At 41.9% G+C, this 17006-nt stretch overlaps 1 long non-coding RNA gene across 1 annotated transcript; it reads left to right on the plus strand.

The window, feature by feature from the left end:
• Positions 1 to 6256: 6256 nt before the first annotated feature.
• LOC115093216 lies at positions 6257 to 16234 on the plus strand. Its single transcript, XR_003857230.1, has 3 exons — positions 6257 to 6404; positions 12078 to 12223; positions 16065 to 16234. It is a non-coding gene; the product is annotated as an uncharacterized LOC115093216 (long non-coding RNA).
• The last annotated feature ends 772 nt before the right edge of the window (positions 16235 to 17006 follow it).

A 17006-nucleotide genomic window follows, 5' to 3' on the forward strand; every position in this document is an offset into this window, starting at 1 on the left:
CTTGAATCTAGTTCTGAACGCAAATAAGACTGAACTCCTAATCATCTCCTCGGACCACTCGGCCGTAATCAATCCACCAGCAGGCAACACCCAGATCACGCAAGTAAGGGACCTTGGAGTAATCATTGATAACCGTCTGAATCTTAAGAAAGCCATCAATAACACTACCAAGGACTGCTTTTATAAATTACAAGTCATGAAAAGGCTCAAACCCCTCCTCCACTTCCAAGATTTCAGGACAGTGCTCCAAGTCACACTCTTTTCCAAAACAGATTACTGTAACTCTCTTCTCCTCGGGCTCCCTACTTCATCTATCAAACCACTACAGATGCTCCAAAATGCTGCGGCAAGAATCCTGACTAATACCAACAGAGGAACACACATCACCCCCATACTACAGAACCTGCACTGGCTGCCAATCAAATATAGAATATTACACAAGGCTATCACTATAATTCACAAAGTCATTCACAACCAACAACAACTAGACCTCCAGATTCCCCTCAAATTATACACATCAGACAGACCGATTCGAGAAGCATATAAAGGCACCCTGCAACCCCCTACAACGAAATCTACCCGCCTATCATCTACCAAAGAACGAACCTTCTCTACAGCTGGCCCAGCCATCTGGAACAAGATGCCCACAGAACTCAGATTAGAACCATGCCCGTCTACCTTCCGCAAAAAACTTAAGACATGGCTCTTCATCCAGGCCTTCACTTAACCAACAGTTCCAGTAATTCCTCACTAATTCAGACACTGACTCCTAGCTAAACTCTATGACAAGTGTAGCCTATACACTTACGCCTCCTCTCATCATATTATTGTATTATCTAATTTGTTCAGTTATGCCTTCTATCGCTCCGGCTATCCTAGCCATCCAGGTTAATACCCCCTGTTATATGTAACTTTCATTTCTTGTTATATGATTGACTTTGTTATTCCCCTCATGTTATTTGTAAACCGATCTGATATGAATTTCTTTCATGAAGGTCGGTATATAAAAATGTTAAATAAATAAATAAATAAGATTAATTTTATAGGTGTAACAAAATGAAACAAAACCAATTAAAATTAAAATACACCTCAAGGAAAAGAAAACAACATTTTTTTTCCTATGCACCCCCTCTATTGTTGCAGTGACTGGAGTAAAGTAAAATAGCAGTGGGACATATAGGGAAAAAAATCCTCTGGTAATTGACAATGAAGGCTTATAGCACCAGATAACAGCCCTGAGCTGCAAGCTCAAAGAATCAGGAGTAAAGTGCCAGATAAAAAAAAACAAAAAAAAAAACATGCTTGGGAATGCAGAGGCTAGTGGTAGTTAGACCAAAGCAAGAAAATGACTGGAGTATCTGTGGCAACACAATAGCAAATCAAGAGGGCATATTGGGTGAGCCAAGTAGTCCTTTTCTACCAACAACTGCGATGCTACTGCAAAGGGTCTTAGATTCTTTATAAAACAATGCTACTTATTTGCCCCGTCTTCAGTTTATTACCTCCAGATTTTTTTTGCGCAGTTATTCTTCATTTATTTTTTACTTCCTAACTGTAGCAACATGCATTCGTCCTTGTTGAGCTTTATCCATTTTATGTGTACACAACATTTCCTCAGTTTGTCTAGATCATTACACATCCTTATCCTATCCTTTATGACACTTGCAACTTTTCCCCATGTGATATCAAATAAGTGTATTCAATATATTCTGTACTACACTCCCTAAAATGAGCAAAGAAGATCTATGTTTAAAGCTGGCCCTAGTGTAGGTAGAATTTTTAAGAATGCCATGTCTAAGGACTGGTCTGCCAGAAAATATGGAACAAGCAAATACAACAGAGCATATATTCAAGTTTAGGTTGTGTGTCATGATTAAAACAAATGAGAAATTTCTTGTCTTTTTACTACGACTTTATCATAACTTGTACAGTTGAGAGCTTGCCCTTCCTTTTTTAATATTTCTATTATTCTTTTATATTCTGTCATCTACCTGTGCTTCCCTAGCAGATTCTGCCCTCATCTACTGTACTGTATGCCTATTAGAACTTGAATATATGCATTAAAGATGTGGAAATTGAATTGACAAGTTGAAATTGTAGAATAAATGAAAGTTTATCACACATTTTCTACATTTCCGTATTTTTTTTTTTGGAATAACAATGCAAACAGGGAAATTCATGAGAAAATGCGGTGCATGTTATCTACAACTATGCTATAGCAATGAAAATCAATGGTACAGATGAAAATTGCTTTTCACACATCATGAAGAATAATACATGGTGATGAAATCAGTATAAAACTGATGCTGATTTGCTTAGTTTGTAAAAATCATCATATAATCCCTGCGGGAATGGTAGACTCTCTAAAGCCTTTGATTTTTACTTTCCTGGATCCTGAATAATTCTGACTACATGCAGCAGAGTCCTCATTTCGATTTCCCTCCGAGGAGTTGGAAATATTCCGTTTACATTTTGGACATACACACACACAAATGTATTTCAGTCTCAAATGGAATGCATTTTCAACTAATTTGAAGGAAAGCTGAGAGAAGACTTTATGGTAAACATAAATTGTAATACAGATTCTACAGAAATGAAATTGTTTATGATCTTCCCAAGGAGGGTAATGAACATTTAAACAGCGGGGCTTTTTAAAAACACGACTCACAGAAAACCAAGCAGCCTAGCTTCAAGCTCCCTACTCTTCCTAATTTTCAGGTCCACTCACTGAAATTCAAGTCTTGGAAACATTTCTGGCAGAAATATATTTGTTAACTCTGGTGAATACAAACACTGTGGGGTGGGGAAGGGGGGGGGGGGTCAATATTCAAAGCCTTTTAGGCAGAAAATTCAAAAAGTTATCCATCTAACTGGCAGGTTTTAGAATATTGAGCCACTTGTCTGGCTAGAATTTAGCCGGATTTGTTATTATTTGGCACGCGATAACGCCCTTACGCACACGATAACAACCGCATCGCGATTTCAACATTTAAATTAGGAAAAGGGGAGGAGTTTGGGCAGGGGGTAGGGACATTAGGGGGCCTGTAGCACTGGAAATAGCTACAGCTGGTTCATATGCACTACAGGGGCAGTAGTGAGCAGCATAGCCACAACCGTAGCAGGCGAAAAAGCATCGCTGCGATGCAGCCGCCTGCTCACTATCGCCATGCCCCCTTTTTTGTCATGCGGGGGCGATAGTGAGCAGGCCTAACAGCTAATGTTTTACTATAAGCAACTGAGGGGGTCATTTATCAAACTGCTATATGGTATTTTTGCATGCATTAAGGCATTTTCGCATACAACAAACGCCTTTAACGAATGTGAAAATACCATAACACATAGTATGATGCAAATTAGAAAAAGGGGAGGAGTTTGGGGCTAGCTTCATGATTTGCGAAGCCATATTGCATGGCTTTAACTACACCTTTTTCATTTGAGTAAAGCCATGCGATAGGGCTTTATGATGTTTTTAGTAGTTTTAAGCTCCTGGAGAGCCAGCCTAGCTATCAGGGCCCTCAGCTCAACCAAAGATGAGATTTGTGCAAAGTTCTCTCAACCTAGCTTGATGTTACCCAGGTAGAGAGTCCATCAAGCTAGGTGGAGAGAACATTGCACAAATCTCATCTTTGGGTGAGCTTCCTCACTGCGAAGGTCATCAAATCTTCACAAGAGAGCACTGTTCTGATCGTACGTCTCACTTTGAATGTCAAAGTGGCACCTAACCCCCTACACTAATACCTATTAAACCTCACCTCAAGTGACTAGGTAGGCCTCATATAGAGGTATAAATATCTACCTAGTATGAAGGCATTACGGCTAGGTTCTCTCTCTCTCCCTCTCTCCTTAAAATTGTCCCCCCCCAGTGGTTGTATGTAGGAAATACAACTATTCTGGCACTTATCACAAAGTGCAAAAAAGTTATCACAGTTTGCAGTAATACCTATTCAAAGCACTAAAATAGCACACTTTGCAATAAACTGCCTAAGTTAGCTGGATAACTTTAGATCTGCTTCAGAGGAAATTATCCGGCTTTGTGTAGGCAGATTACCAGCCACTTAACCTGATATCTTCAAAAGACATCCAGTTAAGTGGCACTCCTATAAGGAAAAAAACTTCACTATTTGGCCTCCTGGCCTGACTTCAACTCTCCCACCTCAAAGTTACTAAACCCCTGCTAGATGACATCCTTCTAAAACTCTCTAGCTCTTCCCCTTCCCTTCCCACTAAATACTAATAATTCACATCGCCACCCTTCCCTTGAACCCTCCCACCCACTCAGTACCTGGTTTTTGACCCTGTTTTGAAACCCAGGATCACAGCGCACTGGAATCACAGGCACTTCCAGCACTGGGCTGAATGGTTAATGCTGACACCGTTGGTTTCCTGTCGCGGCAGAGATACACGTTAAATTATAAATTGTGTGGCTTCCACCACTCAGTTTTTAAAACTTTGCTTTAACTTTACACATGTCAACATATGCACGTACATATGTGCCTTATGCAGACTATTGAAAATTGGGCTCATTGTAAGCAGGGTATTAAGGTACAGTAACCTTGTATTTCAACAAAATTTATTCTAACATGGCCTGGTCCTTATGATGACAGGAGAAAATATTTTATAAGTCTGTTTCCTCAAGGGTTTGACTACCAGATTTATACTATTGATGTTACATTCTATCTTCTACAATGACCAGGCTCTTCCTAAACTGTTTTATTAATCATATATTTTTTTGATATCATCTCTCCCATATTTAATATTTTCAAGACACTATTTGGACTTCAAATTAAAAAAAAAATACTATTCAGTAACATCATTTAAAACAAAAATTCTGACTTGAAAAAGTCAATATTGCTAAGAGAAAATATATGACATTTCTTGATTTTATAGGAATAAAATAAAAATGTAAGCTGAATATGAAATGAATGTGCTGTTTAAAATAAAAGGCAGTGAACTCATTGGGTCAGAAGTTTGGCATTTATAGTTTTCTTAAGGAAGACAAAGGCAATTTGTAGCTCCCTATCAAGCCGGTTGTTATTATGATAATGGACTTATCCTAAGAGGATTCCTGCCACAAAATTTGAAAAGAGCAACAGAACCTGATGAGCAAAACAATGAGGTTCAGATAGCTATCCTTAGCTTCCATGAAATCCCGAGAGCACTCATCATCCACTTGCTTAAAGTGACTGATGCACTCATCATAATACAGCATAAATCAGTCAAACACCAGTCATAGCAAGGGTATTCATATTTCTTTCATGCATTATTATCACCTTAGATGACAAGAGAATTTTTTAAGACATTCAAAGATGTTCAAAATTGCAAGCATTTTTTACTCTGTTAACATAAATTACATACAGATTCAGTCTCTTTATGAAAGGTCAATAGTTTAATATTTTCCTGTTATTGTTTCTCCATTGTATTTCTTCAAGATGCCTTAAATACGGGCATTAGTAGTTCATAATTGTTAGTGTTTAGTAGCAGTTAATCTTAGATATATTTCACATGCAGAAGGAGCCAATTTTCATATAAAATTTAAAACACAAAAGTAATTTTTTTTCTTCTAGCAGAAAACAGGTACTTCTTTGTCTTTAAACCTAACACAGAAGCTAGAAACCACAGTTAGGGTGGAAAACCTGAAAGGGGGGGAGAATGAATAAACAGTATAGAGTTTAGCTGCAAAAGATGTCTTTGGCAAGGCACAAATATCAAAGCAAGCTGTCACAAAAAGATAAATGAGTCACCATCATGAGGTGATTGTGAGAAGCTGGACATGTACCAAACAGAATTCAACAGATCACAGGAAAATATATGAACAACTAACTGCAGATACAAAACTGAGGAGGGTACTGTTTACCCCCTTTTAAATGGGTCATAATGATTGCTGGCCAATTAGTTTCTGACAATGAATTTCCGATGAAGGTAACTTTTCCCTACCATCCAATCAAGCCTGAAGTAAAATCTAGCCAAATAAGGCCTGTCAATAAACTGACTGCATAAGCAGGATATCCCTGACACCCAGTCAGGAACTCTAACCAATCATGATATGACAGCTCACCAGTTATATCCAATCAGGTGCCTATGAACTTAATAACTAATGGGAGTTGTCCAATAACCAGACACCAGCCACTCATGAGCCAGGCACTGCCCACTAGGACATGGTGTGAACCTTATATTTTGAACAAAAAGAAAACTATGAGCATTACAGCAGCAGCAGGAGCAGCAGCAAAAGGACTACAACAGGCAACAGGAAGCCCTAACAGCAGAAGATGTCCACGACAGCATAGAGGCATGCTCTGCTAATAACTCAATTGGCCACTGGCTTCTAAAACAACTCAAATTCAGATGATATAAATCCTAGAAAGGAGTCAATGTTTCTGTATGGGTTATCTGAGCAGCCACACAGGGTAAGCAATGAATGTGGTGAGCTTGTATTATTGTTTCCTCAACACTACAAACTCACCAGAGATGGGTTTGAGATGGGGGATAGGGGGAGGATGGAACCTTGAGAACTGGAGCTCTTATAACTACAACATGGGCTGCAAGAACTAGAGCTAGAGAATATGTGCAGTTCACGTTAGCAGAAGGTTATTTCTTTGCAGTTATGATATATATATATATATATATATATATATATATATATGTGTGTGTGTGTGTGTGTGTCTATATTCTAAGATATCATTAGGAACCTTCATTTCTGTTTGTTTTTTCCTAGAAATGTATCAGTATATAATATGACAAGAACAAAAACATGAGAAAATCAGTGGAAAAATTATTCATTTTTTCAAGTACATATCAGATTTTATTTTGGTGGACAGAAGCCAGGATAGTAATATTAAATAGATTCTTCCACTCACCCACCAACTCAGCAGCATCCCCTCTCTACCCCCCATCCTCTGCCTAATATGTCCTTCTCTCTTCCTGGTCTCTACCAAGAATCTCCCTCGCCCCCTCCGGCTGAAACAGCATCCATCCTTGCTGGTGGTGGCTCAGTCCAGGCTCATCCTCCCTCCTCTGGCATCAGGTTTACTGTGGCTCCTGCACTCTCTAGGGCTGTACCTGCTTTTGAGGCAGGATCAGGGACTCTGCAGGGAAGTGCTTCTAGTGTGCGGGGCCCGCTTCTAGGTAGCACCAGACAGTAGACACATTGTCTACTTTGGGAGTGGGGGAGGTAGGACTTGAAAAACCACATACCAGATAGCAGGCACTTAGGTTTGGGTGGGGGGGAGGGGAGATAGGACTTGAAATGCCACATCATCAACACTAGAGGGAGAACCATTTCATTGCTGGGGGTAGCAGGCCTTGAAATGAAGCACACACTTTGGCCTACTCTGTATTGCAGAAGTGGTGGGAGGCCTTGAAATGCATCCGTAGCTCTGGAACTGCTCTTTAATCAGCCTAAAATTAGGGTTAAAATTGGTTTAAACTGATTGTAAACTTTGAGAAAAATCCAGGAATTTATGGATAAAAATCAGTGTAAACTGAAAATGAAGGACCTTAGACATCACAAAAGGCAATCCTAAAATGCTGAGAACCATATAGTTTAGAAAATTTTCAAGAGGTTGGCACTTCACATTTGAGGAAGGAATTTCAAAAAGGAAATGTTGCATTATCTATTGAAAGCTATCTTTACATATTGCTAATGGTTTATGCTGCCCATTGTGTGTCCAAGAATTTTTAAATGCCATGCTATGACAGACTCAATGTCCCCTTTAATTTTTTGCATGCCGAGTATGCAAATAAATTCTCATGTGCAACGTAGTGTACAAATTTGTTCGCTTGTCCTTTGAAAAACCATTCCATTTTCCTTTCCTTCTGTGGGCTTTGTTTTCCTGTGTGTGCTTGTTTCACAATTTGTGTGCACGAAAACATGCACACAGCTTGCAGGGAACATTGGCACACCAATAGTCCACTGAATCCAGTATCCTGCCTCTGAAAGTGGTCAGCTCAGTTCACTTGGAAGTACTGACTGGTGGAGATCCATTCCTTGTTGCTCACTTATCTACAATTTTTTGACTGAATATTTATAACCTAGGAAGGTTTATTTTAAAAAATCATTTAGATGGCTATTTAACCAGGTAAAAGGGCTATTTGAAAATTACCCATTCTGTATGCAGGTAAAAGTAGACTCGTAATGCTAAAATATGCTTACTTTTAACCACATTTTCATGGAAGCATTCCTGGGATTGGTTTAGGCCAGGGGAAGCAACACATACCGTTTTGCATTTTCAAAATTCCACGTGTTCTTTAGACCTGAAAAATGTACCCGCAGTAGAAAAAAACAGGTACAACTCTCTCTGTGTTAATTTTCCTTAGCCAATTTTCAAAGGATGTTTTTACATGGCATCATTAAGAAGGGACTTTTTTTGAAAGGTATTTTCACAAGTAAAAGGGCCTGACTACAACTTGCTCTTCTCAAATGTATCTAAAAGTGTGCATTAATTCCATAGCTTATCTGCATTAAAATGAAGTGTTCTATGCACATGCTTATGCTGGGAGACTAAAATATTACACATTCAGGTGATTTTCAATTGTGTGCACTCTATTTTGCCTCCACTCGGTGGCTCAGACAATTAGCAGTTGCAAAGCATGTGGACTCTTTAGTGCACATGCTTTGCAACTGTAATTTTCAAAGGGAAATAAGATGGGCTGATGCCTCTCCAAAAAAGATTGTTATTGGTAATCTACAGCAAATATAGCATAATGATGAAAAGTAGTTTGTCTACTTGCTTTGCAACACAAATTCTCAGGATTTTTTTTTTTTCTGAATTACATTTAGAGACAGATATGTTTCAAGCAAATGTAAGGCAAAGAAGTGCAACATAGTATACCTGCTAGTCAGTTTGCTGACACAATGCTGGTACTTTCCTGCAACTTCCAGGCAGCGACAAAAGCACAAAAAATAGAAGCACAATAAAAAATGTGCAGTTGTGCTACTGGACTTTTGTCTAAAAGTCCTAAGACTCAGACAAGAGATACATAGCACATTTTGTTCAAGGTTTAGCTTGTCCTATTTTATTTCTATATAATTTTACCCCATCCTGAAGCTGCAAGAACTCAGATCTCAGGCCCCAAAACTCACCATTTCAAAACCGTGCAAAGGAACTGTCTTACATGATTCTTTAATTAGCTGGTCCTTTCTTTGCCCAAAGTTTAATTCTGGTCCTTAATGTGCTGCACCTTTTCCTTACATTTTTTTTTTATCACACCATGCTATTAATAATCATGGCCCTGATGGAATGGAGGTAGGCAATTCTTGAAGGATTTTCCGAGTTCCAAATTTGGAAGAAGTCATCTATTTTGCATGATATGCAAACTAAATATTAGAGAGATGTATTTGAGTGTATGGATAAGCAAATAAGGAGATTAATAAAGTCCATGCAGTACTAGTGTGTGAAGAAAAATCTAATTAACCATTAAGCAAGAGACTGAATAATGATTTCCACACATGTTCCCACATTCACACTCATCTAACAATGATTATATAACTCTGTAGGAATATTGTCTTTTGCAGTGGTTTTCAAACGTTTTTCCTCTGGACCCAGTGAAAGAAAAAAAAACTTCTCGGTAGTAAGACACTCTCATCTCCCACCACCAGCTTCCTTTTCTTATGCTCAATCCCTTTCTTCTTCACCCCCACTGCTTACTCTCAGCTGCACTTGCCCCAGCTCCATTGCTCCCGCACCCCCTCTTCCCTAGTCCCCCCATGCTCATTCTCACCCCCTTTCCCTGGCCTTGCTTACTCGGTCGTACCCCACCCTTTTCCCAAACCCCCATTACTCACTCTGTCTCCCTTCCAATAACTGGGTCTGCATCTCCAGTGCACCCCCTAACTCTGTGGGGGCTTTCGCTCGCTTTGAGGTGCACCCTGCTTCTACTCCCTTGTTTCTCCCCACACTGTGAGAACAGCACAGGAGCATGGGCACATTGAGGCTTCCTGAGAGCTGAGCTGCCTCATCCTGGTCTTGTTCCCTCCTCCCCATAACAGCTGCAACAGATGGGGGCGTGGAGGAGTCACCTAGTAGTAGTTATAGCAGCAAGTTATAAACCAGGGTTTAAATCCTACTACCACTCCTTGTGACTTTGGGCAAATCTGACTTCACCCTCCTTTGCCTTAGGATTGTGAGCCCTCTGGGGGTAAGGAAATACCTGCAGTGCCTGAATGTAATTTGCTTCGACGTGCCTGAAAAAAACAGAATAGCAATCAAATAAATAAATGCAGGACCAGCGCTGCAACCCAAGTCACTGTTTTCCTGTAGCCCAGTACCGGATCATGACCTCATTTGAGAAACACTGGTCTGTTGTACTAATAATCATCCCCAAACACTACTGCCAATTCACTGTGCCAAACCTGCCACAGCCGTGTGATGCTTACATTCCCCTCTGCTTGAATTTTCTATAGGGATGAGCGGTCATTTAAAACCCAAAAGGAATCCAAACCAGGAAGATTTATTTCAGATTTTTCAATGGCCAGTGCCCCTGAAAATCCTGAAAAATGTTCAGGGTCATTTGTTTTGTAAATAGTGTGTGCTATTTTTCAGCACTAATTTAAAAAAAAAAAAAAAAAAAAACCAAAACACAAAATGAAAAAAAATCCAAAAATGAATGATTAAACCAAAACACATTTTTTTTGTACACATATCTCTAACTAATAGTTTAATGACATTGCTATGTTTTACTGTACAACGGGCAGATGGTTGATTAAGGGGTTAATTCACCCATTTAGAGGCTGGAAAGAAGACTGACATGATTAGTAATTTGTGAAGTCTGATAAATACAAATATTTGCTATTCAAAGCTGGAGCAGGAGCTATGCTGCATGTCAGTTTTTTCAATTTTTTGGGAACTCACATAATCATCCAGATCATATAGTGAAGAATTTTGGCCTCAATCTGAATCAGGTGACTCATTTTCCTCTACATAAACCCAAGTGTCCTTTTTTTGGATATGCAAAGTCACTCGAGTGACTTTGTCCCCTTTAGAAAAATGTGGGGAAACCACAAGGAGCATGAGCCAGCTTGAGCTATCAGCATGATCGTAGGGCAAGAAGTCAAGAAAAGCTGTTTACATGTCAATTGTAATGCTGCCTCATTTGCATACTTTCTGAAGAAATGCGTTTGACTTGGCTCTATAGGAGTCAATAGGGAAGCCCACAGAACTCCTAGATATGTAAAAAGCAAGTATAGACATTATAGTCCAGCTAAGACATTACATGAACAGGTGGTGTTCTGGTAGACACCACGTTCTCTGCCCCTCCAATCAAGTCCCATCTGTCTTCTATGGTGCCATTCCCAGCATCTCTGCGTACATGTGCAATCTGGCACACTTTGTTCTTCTTAAGGGGTGTTCACACATTTTGAGGTGGGGGTTCAGAGGCATTTTCTTGTCCAGAAGAAACTGATAATAGCACCTGCTCGGTCTGCTGGCACCATTAAGAATCCAGGAGCTCATGCCCTGTGAAGAAAGAAGGTTTGGGTTAAGAACATCTGGGATGGCTATGGTGGTTTTGAGGGAGGGCCCAAGAAGCATTTGTGTTGTCTTTTCTTTTTCTTGTTTTTGTGTTTTGCAGTGGGGTGCCCTGTTTTTAAAACAAAATTTTATTTGCAGCTGCACTATTGAATATACATCCAAAATTATCCAGGAAAATGTTAATGTAATGTACGAATAGTTTAGGATAGCCCTATAGCATGACTAAAGTTATCCAAATAACTTAGCCAGATTATATTGATTTTCAAATAGTATCTGGCTAATTTTGTCGAGATAACTTTGTCCTACCCAACAACATACCTGGAATGTTTCTGACTTTTGTGGGTACGTTTTGCCCATCTAAAATCTTACCTGGATAAGACAAAGGTGGTGAGCATGCAGAATTTTTGAATTTCACGTTTTATCCAGTTAAGTCTCAAATTTAGCAGGCCTTTTCAGTATGGACCTCAACACTGATGGCACAGTAACATGTAAAATAAGAACATATTATTAGGGATGTTAATTTCTTCAAATAAGTGGGTAAAATGTAACAAATGAGATCATCTTAATTTTATTTATGGCCCCCTGAAAAAATATTTCTGTTTCCCATTCAAGTCTATGGCACATTGAACAGTGCTGCAGAGAGAAAACTGCAGGAACTATCTGGTAACTGTATCAACCAACTCTTGCCTGTATGAGGTAGCAACTGGGCTAAAGCTGAGGCAGAAGACCTAGGCAAATAATATGGAGGACCAATCAAGGTAAAACATTTATTTAACTAGCCTATAGCTGTCATCTGGATCAAGTGACACTGAGACCCTCCCATTGAAATGTCTGAGCATGTGCAAAGATACTCTATTTGCTCTGATTTTGCAGAGACTGGTTGTGGTTCAGAAGCTTTCTTAGAATGAAATAAAAGCTTTAAGAATGTTGGCATAGCAAAGGGCTTTTTATGATCTTCACTCCTGCAGGCACAGGGCCAGATTTTATAATATGCGCGTGGGCAAAGATTTGTTTGCTCAACCCGGCGAGAACAAATCTACGCCCGATTTTATAACATGCACTCGCAGCCGCGCGCATGTTATAAAATCCAGGGTTGGCGCGTGCAAGGGGGTGCACAATTGTGCAACTTGCGTGCGCCGAGCCAAGCAGCCTTCCTCCATTCCCCCACACCTTCCCCTCCCTTCTCCTATCTAACCCGCCCCCCAGCCCTAACTAAACCCCCCCCCCCAACCTTTATCGAAGAAGTTACGCCTGCCTCTGGGCAGGCGTAACTTGTGCGCACTGGCTCTCCATCTCCCAGCCCAGTGGCTGTCCCGGAGGCCTTGGTCCCACCCTCGGAATGCCCCCGGGCCGGTGCCCCGCCCATGGCCCCACCCCTGGAACGCCCATTTTTCCAAGCCCCGGGACTTACACGCATTCCGGGGCTTGAGTGCGTCACCGAGCCTATGCAAAATAGGCTCGGCGCATGCAGGGGGAGGTTTTCGGGAGTTATGCGCATAACCCTTTGAAAGTCTACCCCACTGTGTTCTCACTATGATTGAGAGACAGATGTCCTGCTTTCTGTCTGTTCACTGGAGCAGGGTAGTGGGGTGGAAACATAGAAGCAGTGCCTGACACGTGGACACTGATTTTTTTTTGTGTCTGTCTGACTGACACAGTAGAGTATACTACACTCTACTGAAGTGAAGAAAAGTGATACTATGCTAGACTTCTTGATTTATTCTCATTCTAACAGTTTGCTTGTGTGTGCAAAAGGAGTCAGTCAGCAGTGCATACATATATAGGGGCAAATTTTAAAAGCCCTATGCATGTAAATCCAGCTGGATTTACAAGCGCAGGGGGGTTACGCATGCCGAACCTATTTTGCATAGGCCTGGAAACATGTGCAAGCCCTGGGACGTGCGTATGTCCCGGGGCTTGAAAAAAGGGGTGGGGCGGGGGCGGGGGCATGGCCAGAGGACTCCCTAAGGTTGCTAGGCTGGCACGAGCAACCTAAGCTTGCCTGGAGGCAGGCACAACTTGCTAAATAAAGGTATGGGAGAGTTTAGGTAGGGCTGGGGGGCGGGTTAGGTAGGGGAAGGAAGGGGAAGGTAGGGGGTGAAGGGAACAGGGAAAGCCATCGGGGTTCCCCCAGGGCTTGGCATGCGCAAGGTGCACAAGTGTGCACCTCCTTGCGCACGTCAACCCCAGATTTTATAACATGCGAGTGGCTGCGCATACATGTTATAAAACCGGGCATAGATTTGTGCTCACCGGGTTGTGTGCACAAATCTACTCCCGCGCGTAGATATTAAAATCCGACCCATAGTGTGTGTGTGAGAAAGACATTTTTCTTCATACGCTGTGAGAGATAGCCTTAGAAAGACAGAAACTGAGTTTGTACTACTAGCAAGCTGCTAACTCTGTGAATTTGATTGTGTATGCCAGACATATTCATTATTAGTGGTAGTGGTGAGTGCTGGTATAGTATCAATAATGTATATTATGATATCAAAACTGCTAGCAGCCACTTCAAAGGAAAGGGGAGAGAGGGAATAGCAGGGGGAGAAGATTAGGTGTTAATGCAGAGCAAGCCCAGTGTGTCAAAAGGACAAGCCATACTAGTAATAGTGAGAAAAATTGAGTCCTACCCCTAAACTTAAAAGACACATTTTTTAGCTACAGAAAGCCAGGAGTGCAAGCCAGCTCAACCCATAAAAATTGAAATTGGGAGAGTAAGGGCCACCATCATCTGATCCTCTCTCCCTTGTTTGGAGCAGAGGAGAGGCATGGACAGGGTAACAGAAATACAACGCTCAAAACCAGCAACGTGCCCCTTGATGGCTACTAGGGGCATATCGAACTAGGGGCATTTCCCACATATCGAACATAGATATGTTCGATATGTGGGAAATCGCGATTGTTGAGCCAAAATAAAAATATAAACCCCCTCACCCTCCTTAATCCCCCCCCCGACTTACCACAACTCCCTGGTGATGGAGCGAGGAGTGAGGACGCCATTTCTGCAATCCTTGGCGAGAAGCATGTGACGTCGGCGGCACGTCGAGTGACGCCGGCGTCACGTGATTCCCGACTCGTTCGCGCCGGACGGCTCGTTCGGCCCAAAAAGAACTTTTGGCCAGCTTGGGGGGGCCTCCTGACCCCCCCAAGCTGGCCAAAAGTTCTTTTTGGGCCGAACGAGCCGTCCGGCGCGAACTCGCCGGGAATCACGTGGCGCCGCGTCACTCAGACGCGACGTCACGTGATTCCCGGCGAGTTCGCGCCGGACGGCTCGTTCGGCCCAAAAAGAACTTTTGGCCAGCTTGAGGGGGTCAGTAGACACCCCCAAGCTGGCCAAAAGTTCTTTTTGGGCCGAACGAGCCGTCCGGCGCGAACTTGCCGGGAATCACGTGACGTCGGCGTCACGTGATTCCCGGCTCGTTCGCGCCGGACGGCTCGTTCGGCCCAAAAAGAACTTTTGGCCAGCTTGGGGGGGTCAGGAGGCCCCCCCAAGCTGGCCAAAAGTTCTTTTTGGGCCGAACGAGCCGTCCGGCGCGAACGAGCCGGGAATCACGTGACGCCGCGTCACTCGACGTGCCACCGACGTCACATGCTTCTCGCCAAGGATTGCAGAAATGACGTCCTCACTCCTCGCTCGATCACCAGGGAGTTGTGGTAAGTCTGGGGGGGGGATTAAGGAGGGTGAGGGGGTTTAAATTTTTTTTTTGCACATATGTACATATACCCAACTCATTGGATTTTTTTTATGTCCATATTGGCCGCAAGTGGGACCCCCTTTCGGACATAAAAAATATGAACATAAAATTTTGCTCTGCACATCCCTAATGGCTACAGTCTTGCTGCTATTCTGCCTTGCTGCTCTGCTCCTGATGCTATACCTTGGGTTTTTTGCTGCCGCTCTGACTTGCTGTCCTTCTCTATCTCTACACCTTGGGAGTCTTGCTGCCATACTCCAGACTCTCCATGCTTCATGGTGTCTGAGTTTTTATGCCGTTCTTTGTGCTGATTGCCCCTCTAGCAGTGCCTTTGATTTTATTTTTCTACCACTTTTGCTGCATGGTTCCCCTGTCATGGTACCTTAGGATGTTCAAGCCACTCTTAGTGCCACTTTTTCTCTCTCATGTTATCGACCCCTTCATTTGAAGCCACTTTCCCCTGTTGCTTTACTCCTTTTATGGTGCCTTGGAATTCTTTTCAGCCTTTGATGTTGTCCATCCTCAAGTTTCGTTAGAATTGTTTATAAACCCCCAATTCTGAAGAGCAAAATAGGCTGCATCGCTTCCCCAATTGACTTTCATGGTAAATGAAAAATGAATGAGTAAACAGAAACTTATTTTTCATTTGAAACAAAGCAGATGAATGGAGGTGATCTACAAAACAAATAAATGGACAAAAAATGAAAACTTTGCCTCCGCGCAGTCAAAAACTATTTATAAATTATCGGCAGTTTATTATTCTGTAAAAAAAAAAAAAATATCCAAAAATTAAGATCCCTAGCTAATGAGTTACATGTTTTAAATTACTACATCTGTCATCTTCCAAGCTATTAAAAAACATCCGTTTAAGCAGGTCTGCGCTGCCTTCTTTCTTATTTCACAGCTGCTGCTTGCTGAATTGAGCCGGGAGGCATCCTGTGTGGCTTCACTTTGCTGTTTTGTCTGTACTCAGAAAGGCTCATGCTTTCCCGCCATAGACCAGCACGAGGAGGACGAAAACCCCCTGTCCAGCCTGCCTAGGTAGTAGAATGCCCGACCCTGGGATCCGGCATCTTCCTGTGAAGCCGCAACCAATTGTAAGCCCGTTTTTTTTTCCCCTCCTTTTACAATTAGAACAGTAAATGCTCGTTTGGTTTGAATTTTAGTGTTCATTCAGTTTTTTTTTTTTCTTTTTCCAGGTTAGTGATATGTGCTTTTGAATGATAGGTGTGTGCGTTCGGGAGTGTGAGTGCAGGACAGGATAGGGTGATTCTGAGAAGAAGGTATAAATGGGGGGGGTTGGGGTGTGTGTGTAGGGAATGCCAAAGGTCACTTTTCAACAGAAAGGTCCTGTGGTAATGCCAAAGGTCACTTTTCAACAGAAAGGTCCTGTGGTGTGCTGCAGTGAGCGCGAGACCACCTGTGGAGAGAAACAGCTCAAACATGGAATTTTCTGTCCGGCTTTTTTTTTTTTTTAATTCCATTCCAAGGGAATTGGGCAGAGTAAAAGGAAACAGGAAGGCACTGACCAGCTCTATGATTATTATCTAGGAGAGGAAACTAATTTAAAAAAAATATTTTTCCCATCTCAGAGTAAAGAATAGGAGCCGCATAGAGAAACGGGAGGCTGCCTAGACTCGAGTACATGTATTCATGCTAAATGCCTCAGGGAGGCAAATAATAGCCAAGTATCTAGAAAAGTGAAAAGATGTTCGTGTGTGGAAAAGGAAGTACAGCGAAGCCAGATAACAGTAAAAATGGGCAGTCTCTGCCTCCTGCATATTCTAAATATCCTTTGAGCTCTTCTGAATAATTTTTTTGAGAATTTCAGAACAGCCCAAATATC

This window comes from Rhinatrema bivittatum, chromosome 6 (assembly GCF_901001135.1).
Source record: "Rhinatrema bivittatum chromosome 6, aRhiBiv1.1, whole genome shotgun sequence".
In the NCBI taxonomy this organism is placed as follows: Eukaryota; Metazoa; Chordata; class Amphibia; order Gymnophiona; family Rhinatrematidae; genus Rhinatrema; species Rhinatrema bivittatum.